This window comes from Quercus robur, chromosome 4 (assembly GCF_932294415.1).
Source record: "Quercus robur chromosome 4, dhQueRobu3.1, whole genome shotgun sequence".
In the NCBI taxonomy this organism is placed as follows: Eukaryota; Viridiplantae; Streptophyta; class Magnoliopsida; order Fagales; family Fagaceae; genus Quercus; species Quercus robur.
Window position 1 is genome coordinate 7,141,186 of NC_065537.1, and position 21,656 is coordinate 7,162,841.

General features: G+C 32.4%; 1 long non-coding RNA gene across 1 annotated transcript; it reads left to right on the plus strand.

Annotated features, from left to right (window-relative positions):
* Positions 1-9,298: 9,298 nt before the first annotated feature.
* Positions 9,299-13,626, plus strand: LOC126720473 (uncharacterized). Its single transcript, XR_007653421.1, has 2 exons — positions 9,299-10,375; positions 13,211-13,626. It is a non-coding gene; the product is annotated as an uncharacterized LOC126720473 (long non-coding RNA).
* Positions 13,627-21,656: the final 8,030 nt, after the last annotated feature.

Sequence of the window (21,656 nt, forward strand, 5' to 3'; positions counted from 1 at the left end):
TAGTGACCTTAAGTCTCTCCATAGAGGTCGTTTTCTCTCAAAACTCTAGATTAGTTTCCTTCTTCCACTCCACAACCATGACTGATCTATCTCAAACTTTTATGGCAAAGAATATGGCCGATGAGTACAGGTGCTTACGCGGTCCATAGATGTGTATTTTTAAAAAAATGATGAAAATGAAGGCCTAATGAATTCTCGACAAAGTTGTAGAGCAATTTTTTTCTTTTTCATCAAGATTTTATTCTTCTGTGTGCTGTTTCCCCCCCCCCCCCCCCCCAAAAAAACTATTTAACCACTGACTTTCTTTTTGAATTTATTTTTACATTTACAGTGGCCTTGGTAACTGACGGGCATGTGCGAATCTTGTGGAATCAGCCATCATCTAATAACAAAGACCGATGTCAAAGTTTTGAATTGAATATTGCAAATGTTATATTCAATCGTGGGTTTGCTGTGAGTTTTGAACATTGGTTTTGATGTGATGTACTTGTATGGTTTGGAGTAGTTGTTTTAATTTGGAATTATAATATTTTGGCTTATAAATAAGGTTAGTGGTATTTGTGGAAGTTTGGAGGTTAGTATTTTGCGCTTGTTTTGATAATAAATCAAACAAATAGGAAAAAGCTTTTCAATGGCATGTGTTGCCTGAAAAATGCTTTTAACAAGGTTGTTTGTTATGCTTGGCCATATCCTTAGCTATATTCGAAAAGTGACTCTCTCATTGAATAAAATGGATTGTATTGAATACGGGATCGAGCAAAACTCTTGTATGCGCTCAGTGCATGAGATATCTTTTCAGCATTTAGGAATTAAAGTTAGTTTGTATTGTAAATGAATAAGTTCTTGCAAAATCAACATTTTTTTTTTTTAATCTCTTTCTAGATAAAATGTTGGCTTTTTCCTTTTAAACAATTATTGTTTTACATTGATAGTATAATGTAAATTAATAATTTTCTTTTCATTTTTATGAGTTATTAGAAATTATATAAAAAAAAAAAAAAAAAACCTAGTGACGTGGACAACTTTATTTTGAAGTCGCCTTTCTTTCTAAGCATGCCACCCAAGATTGCCAACCAATGGTAACCACCACGTACCGAACTCAACTAAGCCCTGATTATTTTTGGGTCTATCATTTGATTTGGGATTTGGTTGATAGTGAAGTTTTTTTTTTTTTTTTTTTGGTGGGTTTTTTTGATGAATTTTTAAATGAAAAATTAGCTTAAAATGGGGGGTTAACAGTATTAGTTTAACAGAATTTAACAAAATGATTATGTAATAGACCCAATTTTGTATTGGGTGCTTCATGGGATACTTTAAGAATTTCTAAACCTCCAAGTTAGACTAGTTAACAATTTGCAACTGACATATTCTCAAAATTAATAGACTACATCTTAAAATTTTGGAAATTTTGATTTTCCATCTTTCAAAATTAAAATTTTTTAGATTGTGACCCTTAAGGTTACACATCATTAGTGAGATTGTTACGTGACAATTAAGTTTAAAGTTAGCGTGTTTAGGGTCAAAAATCATGATTCCAATTTTCAAATCATGATTTTTTGTGTTTAATAAAAGTTTCTAATCATTTTTTTTGGTCCAATAAACATGATTCTTTTCTTCCATGGCCAGAGGTTAGAAGGATGGTATTTTTTTTCTCACCTGATCCAAAGCATAAGAAGTATTTGTGGCTGCTGGAATCAGAACATTTTCCACACCATCGCATACACCCTGAAATGTATTGAAGAAAATTTCCATTTCAAGATTACATGTAGATAAGTGGAAGGAAACAATTAATAATAATGCCATGTATTTACTATTTAATAAAATATAAAGTTATTATGAACAACATTGCAAACTAGCCTGCCATTTTAAGGCCAACAAGGAAATGGCTGTTCATCTTCTCATCTATTGTATGTTAATGATTCCCTTTAAAATAAAATAAAATAAAATAAAATAATTAATAAAAAAATCACAAATAATAGCACAACCCAGTACATGGGATGTATACAACAGGAATATAACAACAACAACGACAACAAAAAGACCTTAGTCCCTTTCTGTGGTCGACTATAGATCCTCAGTAAATTAATTAGTCAGGGTTGGCTATTGATTCAGTGACCTCATCATTCATTAGTGCAAAGAGATATGGACTAAATATTGATCCTTGATGCAAATATATAGCGATAGAATCTCACTTGTGATATTTCCACTTGTTCTCATACTAGTTATAGCTTTATCAAACACTTAATCAACGTAATATACTTTAGAAGAAAGTCTTTCTTTTCCAAAACCCACTGCATAACCTATCTAGGGACAATATTAATTATATGTTTTCTCTAGGTCAATAAAGACCGTATGAAGATCTTTACAACCTCTATATTTTTTCATTAGACATCTAAGTAAGAAACCGACTTTCATGGTAGACTGTCCTAGCATAAAACCAAATATCTGATATTGTTGTTTTATGTCTTAACCTATGTTCAATCACTCTTTTCCAAAGTTTTAGAGTGTGACTTATAAGTTTAATTTCACAGCAATTTGAATAGTTTTAAATATTATCGTTGTTCTTGCAAATAGGTATTAAAGTAATTCTTCTCCACTCATTAGGCAAATGCAAGAGTAAAAACCAAAAAGAAAAATTGAAACCTAAAATTCAAAAGAAAATATAGCCTTCTTTGGACCACATACATGATTTCAAGTTACTTAAGCTTAAATACCTTAGCTCACCCATATTAAACAAATCAGTTCAAAATTTTCATCAAACCCCTAAATTCTATTTTAAAAGTAGAAAAATGTTCAATGAGATACCGTGCAACTCATATCATAAAATGTAAAAAATTCATACCGAACAGAACAGGATAGTAATAAACTAAAATAAAGTTATTGACAAACTACTTGACCCTGATGTTAGTCAATGGTGACTCCAGAAAATTTTTCCAGGGTGTTCCTTAGACAATTTAATAAAAAAAGAAATTCATATATTGACAACAACAACAACAACCAAAAAACACAAATTCATATTTGAACGAAGATTTTCTAAGTTAAAGTTAATACAAATCCGCTTAGAAGATGAAGATGAATCTTTCACAAAAAATAAATCTTAGGTACATGGTTTCTTTATCAAATACTTGTCAATAATAACAAGCAAAATAATAAACAATAAATTATAAATTCATTTGAAATATTAATAAAATTATTAATTATTTTTATTTAATTGTTTAATTATTTTTCTTTACTAACCAGCAATCTAGCACACACCTCACTGTTTCGTTGGTTTTGCACAATGTAAAGAATACAAATACACTGCATCATCCACCTAATTCAACCCACCGTCTAACATAGTTCATTTTTTATTTTTTTATTTTTGTCTTTTAATAATGTGTTGTTCTGGGTGTTGCTTTTAAGTGGACCAGGACCACTACCTCAATCCAATGCCACGGCCCCATTCCCATCCCCCACACAAGTGACAATAGCCAATCAATAGTTAACAAAAATACACAATTACATATTTACATATATACACTTACAAAAAAAGCCAATTTAGCCAAAAGAGAACTAGAGGAAAGCGTAAGTCTAAGTCAGAGCAAAGAAAAAGAGAGATTTCAAAAGACAAAAAAAGAGTCACAAGGACAAGGCAGAGCAGAGATGAGATAAAAGAAAAAGAGAGAGAGAACACCGCTCTCAGTGAGGCTCAGAGCAGAGATGAGATAAAGAAGAGCTGAAATACCTTGATGTTGCCTGAGGTTCTTATCCCAATCTCGCCATCGCGGTGTCGCCAATCTCCGATCTGGGCAAGGGAATCTCTGATCTTGCCGTCGACTGCTCTGGGTGTGGCTGTTGCAGCGTTGCTAAGTCACTTTTGCAGAGGACCTGAGGTTTCCGTTGCCGTTGGTTGTTGTCGTTGAGCTTTTTTTTTTTTTTTTTTTTTTTTATAAATGGTTTTGCTTTACTTCCATTTAGAATGAGAGATATATTGCAAGTCAATTCAAGAAAAAGAGATTCATATTATGGCTATGCCAAGTCTCATCTTTTCTCTTGCAAAATAACAAATGTTGATAGCCACTTTACTTCATGGAGTTGATGACTTGACAAATAATTTGACTCCCATTTTATAAGATAATGCGCACCCGTGAGGACCCAATAACTAGGGCCCTGTTTGGTTATCATTGAGGGTGGATTCATTTTCTCTTTTTATTTTTTATACTCATTTTTTGTTTCACAAATCTTATATTCATTTTCTCTACCTAACCCATTTCATGTTTGGTATTATTTTCTAGTATAGTTTTTGCTTCTTTTTTTTTTTCACTTAATATTTTTCAATTAAAAATTCAACACAATTGAGAGAGAAAATGAATACACCAAAAAATTGTATTTAATTTTTGTATTCAAATCCCATTTTTTGGGATACTAAAATTGAAAACTGAATACAAATATAAAGTCAAATAAGTTTTATAGTGATGAGTTTCACGAAAAACTGAAAATGAATATAAAATACACTCATTTTTTGCTCAAACCAAACAAGACCTAGATTTGGGCATTTTTGTCGTTTTTACTTTTTACTCTTTCTTTTTTTTTTTTTTTTTTTTTTTATTATTATTTGCATGAGAAGGTAAATTTATTGAAATAAAGGAAAAAACACACAGGTTAAACAAAGACATTACAACAAAACACTGGAGCCAGACTACCAACTACAACCACGAAACAAACTATTCGACAAAAACAGATTGAACTTCCAACTACAAACAACTAAGCATAAGAAATACAACTGGAGATCATTTATTTATCATTTTAACTTTTAACTTACATCCCAACGTTTAATTTGTTTTGTTCGCAAATTTTTGTTAGATATTATGCTTGACAATGATTAATTCAAATTCATTTTACAGTTTGCAATCCTTTGTGAGCGCTTATGAATTTCAATGATTTCAAGATCTAAATTCCCATTATCCATCATTGTTAAATATTTGTTATTTATAGTAGTGGCTTTAGGATTTTTTTTTTTTCCTGAAAATAGTAATTAAGAAACTTAAATTATACTAAAAAAAACTTGAATATTATGACATAAAATAATAAAAAACTTGTAAACACATGAAATTTTACAATTTTTTTTTACTAACAAAATGAAAATGCAAAAAGTTACTAATAGGAGTTAAAAGTTAAAAGTAATAAGAATGTTGAAATAAGAGTAATAAAGTTAGCGAGTATAATCATGGTGAGAGATAGAGAGAGCAACGGATGATAAGCCAAGTCATCAAGAAGAGTAAAGCTTCAGGGATTTCAAGATCTAAGACCGCTGTCATGACAACCCCAAAATTGCTGCCACAACAAACATTGACAATCAACCCTAGCCACGATGACAACCACACAAAAAAAAAAAAGGGCCTAGCAACAACAGCGCCAACAACCCAACCTAGCTACAATAACCATTGTCCCCACTACCACCACCCAAATGTAAACAAAAATGCCCTAATCCAACAATGACAAGTGACAACCATCCAATGAAGAGAGAGCCAAGTAGTGACAGCGAGGAGGCTAGAGAGAGAAGAGTGAATAAACAAATGAAAAAAAAAAATGATATAAATGTTGCTACAGTAACATCTATATTTAGATGTAACAGTGGTATGTTGTAAAATATTTTGAATACTGATTCACCAGATGGAGAGGTTTTTGTGTATTTTGGTGAATGGTGTACTCTATTTACATTTTTTAAAGGACTTTTGCATGTTCTTAATTAGCTAGCTAGGATAAAGTAACTATGATCATCAGAGTCTTTTATTTTCCACAAAAAGTCAACGATGCTTTATAAAAATATAATAAAAAATGGAAAGGTCTATGGGGTATGGACCCATGGCCATGTGCGCTTAAAGCAGTGTGTTTTTTTTTTTTTTTTTGGTGGTTAGTCTTTGTCTTTTGAGTAAGACTGAGGGAGTACTCTAGGCCTTTTATTGTTTTAGCAGCGTACCATGAAAAGATAACAAAACAAAACAAAACAAAAGAGCTTCATTAAAAAACATGACAGAGACACCCACATTGGATGAGCAAGGTTGGTGAAGTTTTGGAATTGGAAAAGTATTTCGTTACAGTAGCTGAGAGTGACTGAGACCACTTACCAAACAATGGACGTGGTCCAAGAAATTAAAAAAGCATGCCTTATGGCTAGTCCTGATGACCACTTACCAAACAATGGGGGTCCAAGAAATTAGGAAAAGTATTTTTTATGGTTGCGCAAATTTAGCGGGTTATTCATATCCAGTAATCAGTAGAATATACTCAAAATAGACCTATGACTAGTTGTCATGACGCCAAGCAGTTCACGTAACAATAACAAAAAAAAAAATCTGTCGAAGCAAATCGGTTGAAGTGGAATCATGAATGGGTGGACACCAAGCAGTTCACGTAACAATAACAAAAAAAAAAATCTGTCGAAGCAAATCGGTTGAAGTGGAATCATGAATGGGTGGAAAGGGGGATAAAAGTTAAAAAGTTGAATATACAAGATTAAAGGCATTTTTTTCTCTATGCAAATTACAGATGTAGGCTTTTTTCCTAATCCCTAAATCCAAAACGGTTGGAGTATTTTGTTGCAAATAATTCAACATTATTAGATGCGAAGGGCGCAGCCTGTGAAGGATCGGAAGGACAATTGTCCCTATGGCCCGCCCAAGTGTATGCATGCGAGTATGATAGAAGGTTAACTTATAATATTCACTTTATAATGATTACTCTTATTATCAAACTCAGATACCCATTGAATTTTGGTGTTGATGAGATTTAAACTCTAAATCTTTCATTAATTCGACGACAACAAACTTTATTATTGAACTAATTAAAACACACCAAAATCTCAAATCTCTTAAATAGCTAATATGTTTTTTTAGGCTTATCTTTGTAGGAATAATATGTATAAGAATATCTTTATTTATATATCTATATATATATAAAGAGAGAGAGAGAGAGAGAGAGAGAGAGTTTTACATTTTTTGGATCATTGATTTATGGATCTAAAAGGTAAAAATAAAAATTCAAGGGAGTCATAATTTCTCTATAGAAATTAAAAATTAAGGCATTAAAACACTTCTTATGAAAAATAAAAAATAAAAAACAACATTAACTCTCAACTCTCTAGCTCATCATATCTATCCAGTTTATGTAAAGAAATTTGGGGTTAGCTCGGCAAATTTGTGTTTCGTGTTCTAAAGTGATTTGCCTTTAGATATATTAGTTGGGTATACAATTTAACAATTGTATAATTAGAGGTTGTTATTTTTGTCATGTGATGTTGATGCCTTCAGTGCTTGCTGCTCGTCATTGGTGATGCCACGATTCACTGGTGGCAACAAATTAATGACAAAGGCATATCAAACACTCATAACATAAAATATGCAACAAACAGATGATGATGGGTAGTGGTGGAGAGTTGAAGTCTTGAAGATGATGGTGGAGTGTGGAGAATTAATTTAAGTAAAATTAGTTGACATGGCAAATAATAACACTATGACGTGTAGGGTTAAGTGTTTTACTCCTAGTATAAAAGAAAAAACCTTAACCACGTTTTTAAAAAGTCTCTGGAGAGTTTTGTGTTTTCTCTCGTGTGAGATTTGAGAGGTATTTATCTTAAAACACGTGAAAAGCTCTACCAAAGTCTAGATCTAAAATCAAGTTATGGTGGTGATTCAGTTGTTGCGCAAAGATCCTTCAAAGTACGAAACCTTTGAGTGGAGTCTCAAAATCACAAGTAGGAGAACTTGTGTTTGGTGCAAATTCAAGGAAAAAAGTATTCCATGGACTCGGAGCTGTCACGTGGTCGTAATAGTAAGTTTTCTACTCGAAGTAACATTAGGATGTTAGTAGTCTAAGTCCATTTGTAAAACTTCAATTCTTTCATAGTGGATCTGTTTTCACCTTGAGGATAACTAGGTCAAATCATTTCCAGATTTTTTACTGGTTTGGTTTTCTTAGGTCATCAGATCTTTGTGTTATTTACTTTTCGCATTATATCTATTTTGCTCATAATTGTTTAACCTAGACTTGAATAACTAAATTGTTAATCAAGTTGGCTTAATTTTAGGTTAAACATATTATGTTAAGGGGTCTAAAAATCTAACATATTTTTTATATATATAATATTTTTTTTAATGTTTTTTTATTTAACTCCTTTAATAAAAATTTGAACCCCTTGACCTTAAATTTATTTTTAAGCCTAACTGAAATAAGTTTAAATATGATTCTCTTAAGAATATTTTGTTCTTTTTTAAATAAATAAAAAAAAAATCCCAACAACAAATCAATTTTATCTAAAATATGGGGGAGTAAAAAATAGTTAAGTCCAACAATAATAGAAAAATTTGTTCATCTTAAACCTCAAAAAATGCTCATTTAGATCTTAACAAATTTTAGTATAAAAATTACATTGTCTCTAAACAAATATGTAGAACATTATACATTTTTATGCAAAAGTGATATTGGGTCCATTTGGATTGAGCTTATTTTTGTTGAAACTGAAAACTGAAACTGAAAACACTATAGCTAAATAATTTTTAAATGTGTAAATAGTGCTGTGGCCCAATTTTTAATGAAAAAGTTGTTAAAAAGTGTAATTTGTGGGTCCATGAACAGTGCATCTGAGCACTGTTCATGGAAAATCTGGTCAACAATTGCGGCTTGTAAAAAAAAAAAAAAAAAAAAAAAAGGAAAACACAGAAATAGTGAACATGGACGCGCAAACGCGCAATCCAAACACAGTCATTATACACTTTTGCAAATCTTACATTGATAGTATTTAATCTACAATATAAATCTTATATTGATAGTACAATATAAACATATAATTGTCCTAAACTAAAAAATAAAAGTATTATAGGTAGTATTAATTATAGTTCACTTAATAACAATAATTTATATATTCATTTTATTTAAAAACGATAAATGATTTTCAAGATTTAATTTTAACAACAATAATTAGTATGTTCATTATCTAAAGAAACAATATGTTTAATAAACTTATAGTTCATCTTTTATTTTCATGCTAGTCCATCCTATGGACAAAATTTGAAATAAGCTAGTAGATTACAATGTTTATCTCTTATCCTTAAAAAAATATCATGGAGCTGCTACTATGACTATGGTATTAAAAAGGTGTAATTTTTTTCAAGTAACACCAAGTGAACTTGTATGAACGAGCGGATTTTATTAAAAGAAAGAGTTTACATAACACATGCACACGAAATACAACACAACTGGAAATCAACTACCTGAAACACCACACTATCAGGACTGCCACGCAAGCCACAACTGAGAAGTTAACATCCATTACGTACGGTCTAGAAAATTCAACAGGAAAGTGGGTGCATGCATTGGTGCATGTATTATTGTACATGCACCCACTTTCCAATTAATAAAAATAGAATGGCCCATGTTGCATGGGCCCATTGCCAATGTGGGCTTAATGCAAGCTCTCTCTTTTTTTTCTTTTTTTTGGGGATATTTTTTGTTTTTCGGAGTATTTTAGCAGCAAACGATGGTGAAGTCTAAGACTGCCTGAGACAGGGACTGAGACTATCTACCAAACTTACCGAAGTGTTAGAAGCTTTATAAGTTGCTGATGATGGCATGAGAAAAAAAAATTGACCCTGTGACACAAAGTAACCAAACGATGGTGAAGTCTGAGACTGCCTGAGACTATCTACCAAACTTACCAAAGTAACCAAACGATGGTGAAGTCTGAGACTGCCTGTAGATAGCGATGGTGATCCAAGCAACTATAAAAAGCATGGCTTTGTGGGTATTTCAGAGCAGACGAACCTTAACCTCCAACTCCAAAATCCCAATATTTCAACCATGTTTGCCCCGTTGTTCATGCTGTTTACCACCATCATCGCACTACTAATTCCAACCCTCTCTTCAGAACCACCACCACCACCCCCCCTCCCCACATTACCCTCCCTTACTCAGCCTCCACCACCGACAGTGCCAGCATTTGAGAATCCTCCAATCCCACAATTTCCCCCATGTTGTCCCCCTTTCACTCCATCACCACCAGATGACTACATATGGCCTGCACGAAGTGAACCACAATCAGTATCCGTGTGGTTCGTGCTGGGGTGGATCTTGGCTCTAATAATAGGAATTAGCTTAATCGCATGGACGATTTACATTTGCCGCCTAAAAATAATAGGGCCGAAAGGGGACAAAGGGGACCAAGGGGAACAAGGGAAGCAAGGGCCTAAAGGGGACAAAGGGGACAAAGGGGACAAAGGTGACAAAGGCGAGAAGGGGCCGCCAGGGGAGAAGGGGCCGAAAGGGGAGAAAGGGGATCCAGGCTGCAAGTGCCGCCACGGCTGCGGCGAGTGCAATTGTTAGCTACAAGGAAAAGATAACAGTAATTTTTTTTCCTATTTGTTTGGATTTTTATATATTTCTTTTTCCCCCCAGTTTTACCCATTTGGTTCGGTCTGAGTATTTTGATGTTAAGAGTTTCTGTAATGGCGCCTTCTTTTTTTTTTTTTTTTTAGTGCCTGTTTAGTATACTGTTAAACACGTGTTTTTATATTTTCACACACTTTTCATATTTCTAAAAAATACAAATAATACTAGAAAAACCCACCCTGTACCGTGCAAACCGCAATTGAACTGCCCGGTTTGAGAGCCGTGGCCGGTCTCACGGGTTAGGCTGAAGCTAGAAAAAAAAAAGATGCGTTGACGTTATGCTATTTTCTCCGTTGAACTCTGGCTTTTTATCTCTCATCCTTGCCACAAATCTGAAAATGCAATCCCAAAACACACCAAGTCCACAAAATAAAATAGAAATGAAAAGCACAAACCTTATCTTTACCCTACTTCTTCTGCATTTTCCAGTTTTCCTTCTTCTCCAATCTTCTGTGTTTGCTTTCTGCGTTTATTCTTCTTGCTTGTTTGGGTTTCCTTTCTTCTTCTGTCACTGGTACCCAAAGCGGCAAAACCAAAAGAAATCAAAAGCCAGCCTAAGATCTTTTTTTTCTTTTTCCAATAAAGTAGTCTACCATTATGGCAGATACTACCCCTTCCCAATGAAAAGGTTGGACATGTAGCCATGTTTCCACCATTCATTTGCTTTTAGATTTTTTTGAACGATTTTCATTTAATTGCATTTTTATAAGACAGTTAAATATCTAATTGCATTATTTATTGGTACTACAGACCCACGAATTCATATCAATGGAGTTGTTCCTCAAAAAAAAAAAAAAATATATATATATATATATATATATCAATCGAGTTGATTTCATATCGTACCGAAACCTTGGTCGGTACAGGAACGCTAGTATTTCATTCCGGTTTAAATACCGACCGTACCAGAGTCATTCCGGCAATATCAAAGCGAATACTGGATTTCGGCCAGAAAATGGATCCCGGGTCGAAATCAAAAACTACATTGTTTTGTTGTAGATTTCTAAGAAATTGAAGGTCTTTGAAGAAGCATAAAAATAGAATAAAAATTGAAGGTCTTTGAAAAATTTCCTCACCTGTCGTTGCAAATCGATCAGGCTACTGCTTCTTCTCATTTCTCTGATGCTACCTCATGAACTTCTTCTCCTTTTACTTCTAGCAAGTTCGTTCTTCCCCACCTTTTCTTTTTTCTTTGTTTTATCCGGTTGTGAATCTCAGTGCAAAATTTTGAAACTTGTGGTGAGTTATGTGAAGTGAAAAAGACAAGTCTTCAAGTTCACTTTTTACCCACCCAAATGGTCATGTCACTCACGTGGCCTATATATGATGTATTTTTTTGTTATCTTTAACTGTGTTATAGTATTAGTCTTTAACTCAAAAAAATAAAATAAAAATACAATAGTATATATATATATATATATATATATAATTTTTTGTTTGTTGGGTAAGTGTTTATGTAGGGGGATAGAACCCTTGAGCTTTTAAAAAAATATGTAAATCAAAAAAAAAAAAAAAAAAACTTTTAAAAAATATTGTATACTTTTTATTGATATTATTACTATTATTATAGAATTAGTGGTAATTCCGAAATGGTACATCGGTATTGATCGATATCAAAGTATATCATTCGTCTGGCCAAATTGATAAAGCATCTGGTACGAAATTGACTCCCTTGATTCATATATTAAATTCATGTGTTATTGTAAATTAAAATTTATATTATAGATTAAACAAGTGCAAATATTATACATATTTGCATAAAAATATATAATGTTGTAAACATTTGTTTTTTCTATAATATAATTCTATCTTATCTTGATAATATAATGTAAATTAATAATTTTTTATTTTTTTTAACAATTAATAATATTTCGTTGATATAAAAAATACATTTGAAAGATAGTTTTTATTTTTATTTTTTGAACTATTTTAGTCATTTTTTCTATTTATACTAATTTATTATATTTATTTATATTTCAAATAATTTTTGAATTAATTATAATATCATCACAGTTCAACCTCATTTCAACTATAAAAATTTTAAACCCCTTCATTCTCCGGTTCTTCAAACGGTCCGGATTTCAAAAACCATTATATGGGTTTGATAAGATGTGTAGAAGTTGAATAATCTTTTGTCTCATTAAGTAAGTTCTTTCTTGAGAATCTCTATTCAATTTGTATATGTTGTTAGGTCCCTCTAAGTAGAAATTATTAGGACCTAGGTCTCAAGTAGTCCCAACCAATAATAAAAGGCCACACATTTAAAACAACTCTAATTCAACTTCCTAAATGAAAAAATGAAACAAAACCACATAAATTTAACTCTAGTTTTTTTCTTTTAAAAAAAAAAGAATTAATTCGAAAAACACAAATAAATTTAATTTATATAAATGCAAGATTCAAAAACTTGAACTAACTTTGAAATCCAAAAGTTCAATCGCATTGGTTCGTATTTTTAGTGACCTTAAGTCTCTCCATAGAGGTCTTTTTCACTCAAAACTCTAGATTAGTTTCCTTCTTCCACTCCACAACCATGACTGATCTATCTAAAACTTTTATGGCAAAGAATATGGCCGATGAGTACAGGTGCTTATGCGGTCCATAGATGTGTATTTTAAAAAAAAAATGATGAAAATGAAGGCATAATGAATTCTCGACAAAGTTGTAGAGCAATTTTTTTCTTTTTCATCAAGATTTTATTCTTCTGTGTACTGTTCCCCCCCCCCCCCCCCCCCAAATAACTATTTAACCATTGACTTTCTTTTTGAATTTATTTTTACATTTACAGTGGCCTTGGTAACTGACGGGCATGTGCGAATCTTGTGGAATCAGCCATCATCTAATAACAAAGACTAATGTCAAAGTTTTGAATTGAATATTACAAATGCTATATTCAATCGTGGGTTTACTATGAGCTTTGAACATTGGTTTTGATGTGATGTACTTGTATGGTTTGGAATAGTTGTTTTAATTTGGAATTATAATATTTTGGCTTATAAATAAGGTTAGTGGTATTTGTGGAAGTTTGGAGGTTAGTATTTTGCGCTTGTTTTGATAATAAATCAAACAAAGAGGAAAAAGCTTTTCAATGGCATGTGTTGCCTGAAAAATGCTTTTAACAAGATTGTTTGTTATGCTTGGCCATATCCTTAGCTATATTCGAAAAGTGACTCTCTCATTGAATAAAATGGATTGTATTGAATATGGGATCGAGCAAAACTCTTGTATGCGCTCAGTGCATGAGATATCTTTTCGGCATTTAGGAATTAAAGTTAGTTTGTATTGTAAATGAATAAGTTCTTGCAAAATCAACATTTTTTTTTTTTTTTTATAATCTCTTTCTAGATAAAATGTTGGCTTTTTCCTTTTAAACAATTATTGTTTTACATTGATAGTAGAATGTAAATTAATAATTTTCTTTTCATTTTTATGAGTTATTAGAAATTATATAATAATAAAAAACTAGTGACGTGGACAACTTTATTTTGAAGTCGCCTTTCTTTCTAAGCATGCCACCCAAGATTGCCAACCAATGGTAACCACCACGTACCGAACTCAACCAGTGGCGACTCCAAAAAAATTTTCCAGGGTGTTCCTTAGACAATTTAATAAAAAAAGAAATTCATATATTGACACCAACAACAACCAAAAAACACAAATTCATATTTGAACGAATATTTTCTAAGTTAAAGTTAATACAAATCCGCTTAGAAGATGAAGATGAATCTTTCACAAAAAATAAATCTTAGGTACATGGTTTCTTTATCAAATATTTGTCAATAATAACTAGCAAAATAATAAACAATAAATTATAAATTCATTTGAAATATTAATAAAATTATTAATTATTTTTATTTAATTGTTTAATTATTTTTCTTTACTAACCACTAGCAATCTAGCACACACCTCACTGTTTAGTTGGTTTTGCACAATGTAAAGAATACAAATACAATGCATCATCCACCTAATTCAACCCACTGTCTAACATAGTTCATTTTTTATTTTTTTTATTTTTGTCTTTTAATAATGTGTTGTTCTGGGTGTTGCTTTTAAGTGGACCAGGACCACTACCTCAATCCAATGCCACAGCCCCATTCCCATACCCCACACAAGAGACAATAGCCAATCAATAGTTAACAGAAATACACAATTACATATTTACATATATACACTTACACAAAAAGCCAATTTAGCCAAAAGAGAACTAGAGGAAAGCGTAAGTCTAAGTCAGAGCAAAGAAAAAGAGAGATTTCAAAAGACAAAAAAAGAGTCACAAGGACAAGGCAGAGCAGAGATGAGATAAAAGAAAAAGAGAGAGAGAACACCGCTCTCAGTGAGGCTCAGAGCAGAGATGAGATAAAGAAGAGCTAAAATACCTTGATCTTGCCTGAGGTTCTTATCCCAATCTCGCCGTCGCGGTGTCACCAATCTCCGATCTGGGCAAGGGAATCTCTGATCTTGCCGTCGACTGCTCTGGGTGTGGCTGTTGCAGCGTTGCTAAGTCGCTTTTGCAGAGGACCTGAGGTTTCCATTGCCGTTGGTTGTTGTCATTGAGCTTTTATTTATTTATTTTTTTTTTTTTTTATAAATGGTTTTGCTTTACTTGATGAATCTGTTGCTCATGCTCTGGTTTCTTTAGAACAAATGAATTTTTTTTCTTTCTGAGGGTGTTCCTAATTTTTTTTTTTTTTTTAAGGGTAAACAAATAAAAAAATTTTAATTATTATATATAATTTTTTTTTTTCAGGTCAGGGTGTTCTTGGGAACACCCTAGCCTAAATGTGGCGTCGCCACTGATGTTAGTCGAAGCATGTCAATTATAATATATAAAAATGAAGCTTGTAACAAGTCACTCTAAATCTATTTCCAGGGAAAACAAAATACCTGCATATGTACAAGACATTCTGATTTGATTCTTCGAGATAGTTCATTTTCATGGATTTCACCTCTTCAACCACTTAAGGAATCAATTTCGTCAATAAAAATAATGGACGGAGCTTTTTTACGAGCCTTTTGAAAAAATATCTGAGACTTGCTTCAGTCTCTCCCATCCATTTAGACACAATGTCCGATGGAGAAACACTGTGCATACACAGTACACATGTAACTGGGTTGGCAACCTTCCATCTATATAAAATCATTAGAAAGTAAACACATTTACATCTATGGAAAATCTGTACATGAGTTGTAATAAATGCACCAGAAAATAACTGGTTGGAAGAAGTAGAGAGCAAAATAATCGGAGATATGAATCAATTGAAGCATAATGGCGTAGATGATGAATTCAGGAATTCAACACAGTCCAGTAATGTGATAATTGCAATGAAAAAGCTTATGAAATCAGCCAAAGACCCAACCATATGAAGTATGAAAACTACATATCAACAATATAAAATACTAGTCGTTAACCCGTGCGATGCACGGGAAAGCTATTGACTACAGAAAAAAAAAAAAAAAAAAATCCAATAATGAGTAAAGAATTTAAATTTACAACTTTTTGCCACAACTTTGACGTAGTAGTAGTAGAATGTTGCTTATGCACTAAAAATTATTTATAATAAAATCTAAGAAATTTAGAAATAGAATATTGGGTTAATAATATGCATATTATAGACATTTTGCTAGTTAGTATTTAAAAAAAAAATGAAGAAATACTTAACTTCTATGCTTTTCTCAATCCTACTTAGTTTTAGTGATAACAATATAGACAATTCAAATATTAAAATTATAACACCTAATTCCATTATCTTTTATGTTGAATCCAAACAAATAATCAATCAACCAAAAATTGTAGCTTTAATTAAGAAAACAAAAAATCACATGAACCCAAATAAAAAGTATTTAAGGTAAAGAATTAAGATCAACTTACTGAGATGTAAATACCAAAAACCCCAAGACTTAAAACTTCCAAATTTATAGAATCCCCAAATTCTACTTCAAAACCAAATAAAACCCTTCAAATTCAACAATTTTATATATAACATACCAAATAAAAATTTATCCCTGGACTAAAAGACATAGGTTGTAGTTTTGATTTTTTTCAAAAAAATAGAGATGCTTCATATGCCATATACAATATAAAATAATTCGTAGAAATTTCAAACCAAAAACCAAACCCACGAAAACAATGTCAATATAAATATAGAGATTAACCCAAATACTCAAAAGAAAATCAATTCTAAATATAACAAAAGAATAAGATAGAAAGAAAAACTCAGGCACATACGAAAGCAAATAAAAAATTCGACATAAAAGATAAAATTAATTAATAACAATATAAACAAATATCCACATATGTTGAATTGAAATTCAATAATAATAACAATATAAACAAATTCGAAACACATACCCACGGTGGTAGACTTGGCTTGGTAGTAGGCTGAGGGGTTGTAGTGGCCTGAGGGTTTGTTTTCTCCATAATTGTTCCATCGAAACCACAACAGTACACTCACAGTATAATTCACAACCAAACATGGTCAACCAATAAATAAAGTTCACGAACAGACAAACTTTCATGAAATCTCTTTGCATAAAAAAACTCATAAATAAATATATATATATATATATACACACACATACATACCAGTATATGATCTCCCGTGAACAGCATGACCCATGTTCTCCAACACACTTCTGTACAGAACCCCAACCCCAAAGAACCTAGGGAAGCAAACCCACCTCGAATCTGAGTCTGAGCCCACCATATCATCATCCACCTCCTTGTTCTTTATTATCTTATTATTTTCTTGAACCAGCTCATCAAACTGCTCTCTCAGCCTCTCGAGACTTGCCTCCAAACTCTGGAACCGATCCACCAGAGCTTGGTACAGAGCAATTTCTGAATTTATCTCCGGCCATGGAGGTCCCCTGGACATGTTAAGTTTGGAGTTTGGACTGAGGGTTTGTTTTCTCCATCTGGTTTATATGGTCGGGTTGTTGAAGGGTACTTAGGGTTTGTTTTCTCCGTCTAGTTTATATATATATATATATATATATATATATATATATGATAATGATGAGTTTGAGTTTAAGTCGAACTAGTTAGAGAGATAGAGTTTTACTCTTTGTTAAACAAAAATAATTTTATTTTAAAAAAATAATAATAATTTATTTTTTAAATATTGTACTGACGTGGAAAATTGTGGGAGTTTCAGAGGTTTCGGTATATAGATAAGAACTCAAGTTCACATTTGCTAAAACTCAATATTTTAGATTTCAGCAAGAATATTTAATCTTTAAATCTAAAGTTCAATATTTTGGAATGCACTGAACCGACCAAACCGAACCAAAATATATTATTATATTATATTTTATATTAAAGATATAATATAAAGTTTGTAAATATTTGACCTTTGGGCCTCTGACTTATTATATATGCTTTGCGTTGGGCCTCCCTTGGTTTATATATACTTTGGGCCTCCATCTTATTTTAAAACAATTGGGCCTTTTTTGTTTATATGATCAAACATCAATCATCAAATTAATCCGACCCTAGCTTAATGGCTTTTCTGCCTTTTCATTTTATCTTTTTAAACACAGCATTTTAAAACCCATTAGATTAATTAATCATAATTAAACTAAGTAAATATCTAATTAAACTAAAACTACTTAGACTATAAAAGCAAAAGTTAGAAACCCTAACCTACATACCCCACACTTTTCACTCTCACACTTTCCATTCTCACGTTTAGGGTCTTTAGATAGCCTCCACTGCACACTACACACTCCTTCTCATGCCAAATCTGCCTTTGTTGTCACCTCCACACACCACCCTCCCCACACCGGCTTCATCATCAGCTTCTCATCTCTGATTTCACAGTGATTCTCTTTTCAAAATCTCGATATGCACTCTTTGTTTTGTGTTTTGGGTTTTGTTTAATACTGAATCAATAAAGTTAGGGCTTTGAAAATAGTGAATCTCTGTTTTTTAGTAACAACATAAGATCAAGATGTTTATTTTTTCAAGTTTTATATGCAAATAAAGTTAGGGTTTTGAAAAAATGGATAACCCATGTGCTTGGTTGCTTGTGCTAGTTGGTTTCTTTATTAAAGTTAGCTGATTGCCTTTGTCTCATGTGCTCTTTGAAAATCTCGATAACCCTCTCTTTGTTTTGTCTTTTGGGTTTAGTTTAATACTGAATCAATAAAGGTAGGATTTTTAAAATACTGAATCTTTGTTTTGTAGTAACAGCATAAGATCAAGATTTTTTTTTTTTCAAGTTTTATATGCAAATAAAGTTAGGGTTTTGAAAAAATCGATAACCCATGTGCTTGGCTGCTTGTGCTGGTTGGTTTTTTAATTAAAGTTAGCTGATTTCCTTTGAGTTCTGATATATAAAGTTAGCTGCTTTTTTATTTATTTATTGTTGATATATTTTTGTTTATTGTTGTTGACATGCTGTGAATCTGTGACTGTGATGTTGAGTTGTTATTTTCTTATTGGTGTATTTATTAATAGTTGTTTGTGATGTTGGGGTATTTGTTTATTATTGCCTTGATGTTGATGTGTTTATCATTATCTTATTGACGTGTTTATTGTCGGATTGTTGCTGTATACTAGAGTTCTTCTCATTCCTTTTTTTTCTTTCTTTCTTGTTGACTTGTTATGTTATTGTATACTAGAGAAGAGTGAAGAGTCCTTTTCATTCTTTTTTTATTTTTTATTTTTTTTATTGTAGACTAGACTCATTTTGGTGTTAAATTTTTATTTTTTATTTTTTACTTGTTATAGTTGCTGACTTATTGTGTTTATTATTGTTTTATTTTATATTGTAGATAAATGAGACAAGAGAAATCCCAGAGGGTCAAGACAATGAAGCGGGTCAAGGGGCAGCCAATGTGCATGAAGACAAAGGCAAACCCCCACTCCCAACAAATGCAGGTAATACTGGTAAAAAAAAGATCTATTATTTGGGGTCATTTCACTGTTATTGAAGGGGGGGGGGGGGGGGGGGGGAACCTAGGGTAGCTTGTAACTATTGTGGCACAACCTATGCTTGTGATACTAAGTTGAATGGCACTACAACCATGAGAACTCATATACAATTACAATGTTTGAAATATCCTTATAGGGAAGAAAAAAAAAAAAACCAATCAACCCTAGCATTCAAACCTAAAGAAGAAGGAGAAAGTAGTGGTAAACTTGTGCCTTGGGTGTTTAATTTTGAGGAATGTAAGAAAACACTGGCAGAGATGATTATTCTGGATGAGCTGTCTTTTAGGTTTGTGAAGGGTTTTGGTTTTAGGAAGTTTATGTCTGTTACCCAACCTAGGTTCAATCCAATCCCTTGTCGCACAACAATTGCCAAAACTTGCTTTAGGGTGTTTTTAGATGAGAAACAAAAGTTGAAAGAAGCCCTAGAAGATCAACGGGTCTGCCTTACCACAAATACATGGATATCCGTTCAAAATTTGAACTACATGTGTCTCACTACCCATTTTATAAATAATGATTTGAAAGTACACAAGAGGATTCTTAGTTTTTGTTTAGTGGAAAATCATAAGGGTGAAACACTTGGGAAGGCGATTGAATGTGTTTACTTGATTCAGGGATAGACAAGTAACTAACTATTACAATCGATAATGTTGCCTCTAATAGTGGGTTGATTTCTTTTATTCAAAAAAAGACTAAGCGTAGGAAGGCAACAATTTTAGGGCATAAATACTTGCATGTGAGGTGTAGTGCTTATATCTTGAATTTAATTGTTTGTGAAGGGTTAGCTAAAATGGATGAGACAATACTAAAGGTGAGGAAATCTGTGCGATATGTGAGATCATCTCCACAAAGACAAAGGACATTTAAGTTATGTGCGGAGAAGGAGAAAGTTGACTTTAAAAGTCAGTTGTGCTTAGATGTGCCCACTAGGTGGAACTACACCTATATTATGTTGGAGAAGGCTGAGAAGTATCAAAAGGCTTTTGAGAGATTGGAGGAAGAAGATCCAAATTCTCTTAGGACAATTAGAGAGAAGGCAAAGGAAGAAGGAAATGATAGACATGAGGTTGCTTGGGGAATGGATGATGTGGATTAGGAAAAGATTAGGATCTTTTTGAAATTTCTTAAAATTTTCTATGATGCAACCTTGCGGTTTTCAGGTGCTAATTATGTCACTAGCAATTCTTTCTTTTTGGAGCTCATGTCAATTCATGACACAATTGACTTGGAGAATGAAAAAGATAGTTATTTGTTGAGAAAAATGGTTGATTACATGAAGAACAAATTTGGAAAGTATTGGGGGAACTTTGATAATATGAATCACTTGCCGTATGTAGGGTTAGTTCTTGATCCTCGATACAAGTTAAGGTATCTTGAGTACTATTTTGGTACTTTGTATAAGAACCAAAAGGTTGTTGATATGGAAAAAAAAGTAAAGGCTGTTTTGGTGGATTTGTATAATGCTTATGCTCAAAATCAAGTGGGGAGTAGTAGTGCTAGTGCTACTACACAAGTCCAAGGCCAAAAACCAAGTGGATCAATGGAGGGAGATGATTCTAGTGTGGTTGATGTGAAGGCAATGAGGATGATGGGATTTAAGAAGCACTTGAAGGGTATTGATTCTTCAAATACCAAATCAGAGGTTGATAAATACTTGTTAGAGAGTTGTGAAGATGTCATGGATGAGAATTTTGATATTTTGGCTTGGTGGAAGGTTAATTCTCCACGATACCGTGTGCTTTCAAGAGTTGCACGACATGTTCTTGCAATTTCGGTATCCACTGTGGCCTCAGAATCTGCCTTTAGTACAGCTAGTCGTGTCCTTAATCCCTTCCGGAGTTCATTGTCTCCACTTATGGTGGAAGCCCTCATTTGTGGTCAAAAATGGCTCCGTCTTTCATCGGCTCCAATCAGCCTTTATGCTACCGTGGATGATGTTGAGGAGTTTGAAAAGCTTGATGGAGGTGTGACTATTATTTGTTATATTAAAAAAAATATGAATTTCTATTTCTTTATTTATTAAAAAAAATTTGCATGTTTATTATTAATAAAAAAATAAAAAAATAAAACTAAATGTCTTGGATTCTTAGCATATTTATTGTTTTATTGTACATTCTGCATGTCTATTTCTTTCTTTATTAAAATAAAATTAAAAAAAAAACACTAAATGTCTTGGATTCTTGGCATATTTATTGTTTTATTGTACATTCTGCATGTCTATTTCTTTCTTTATTTAAGAAAACCGAATGTCTTGGATTCTTGGCATATTTATTGTTTTATTGTACAAGTGACTTTTATG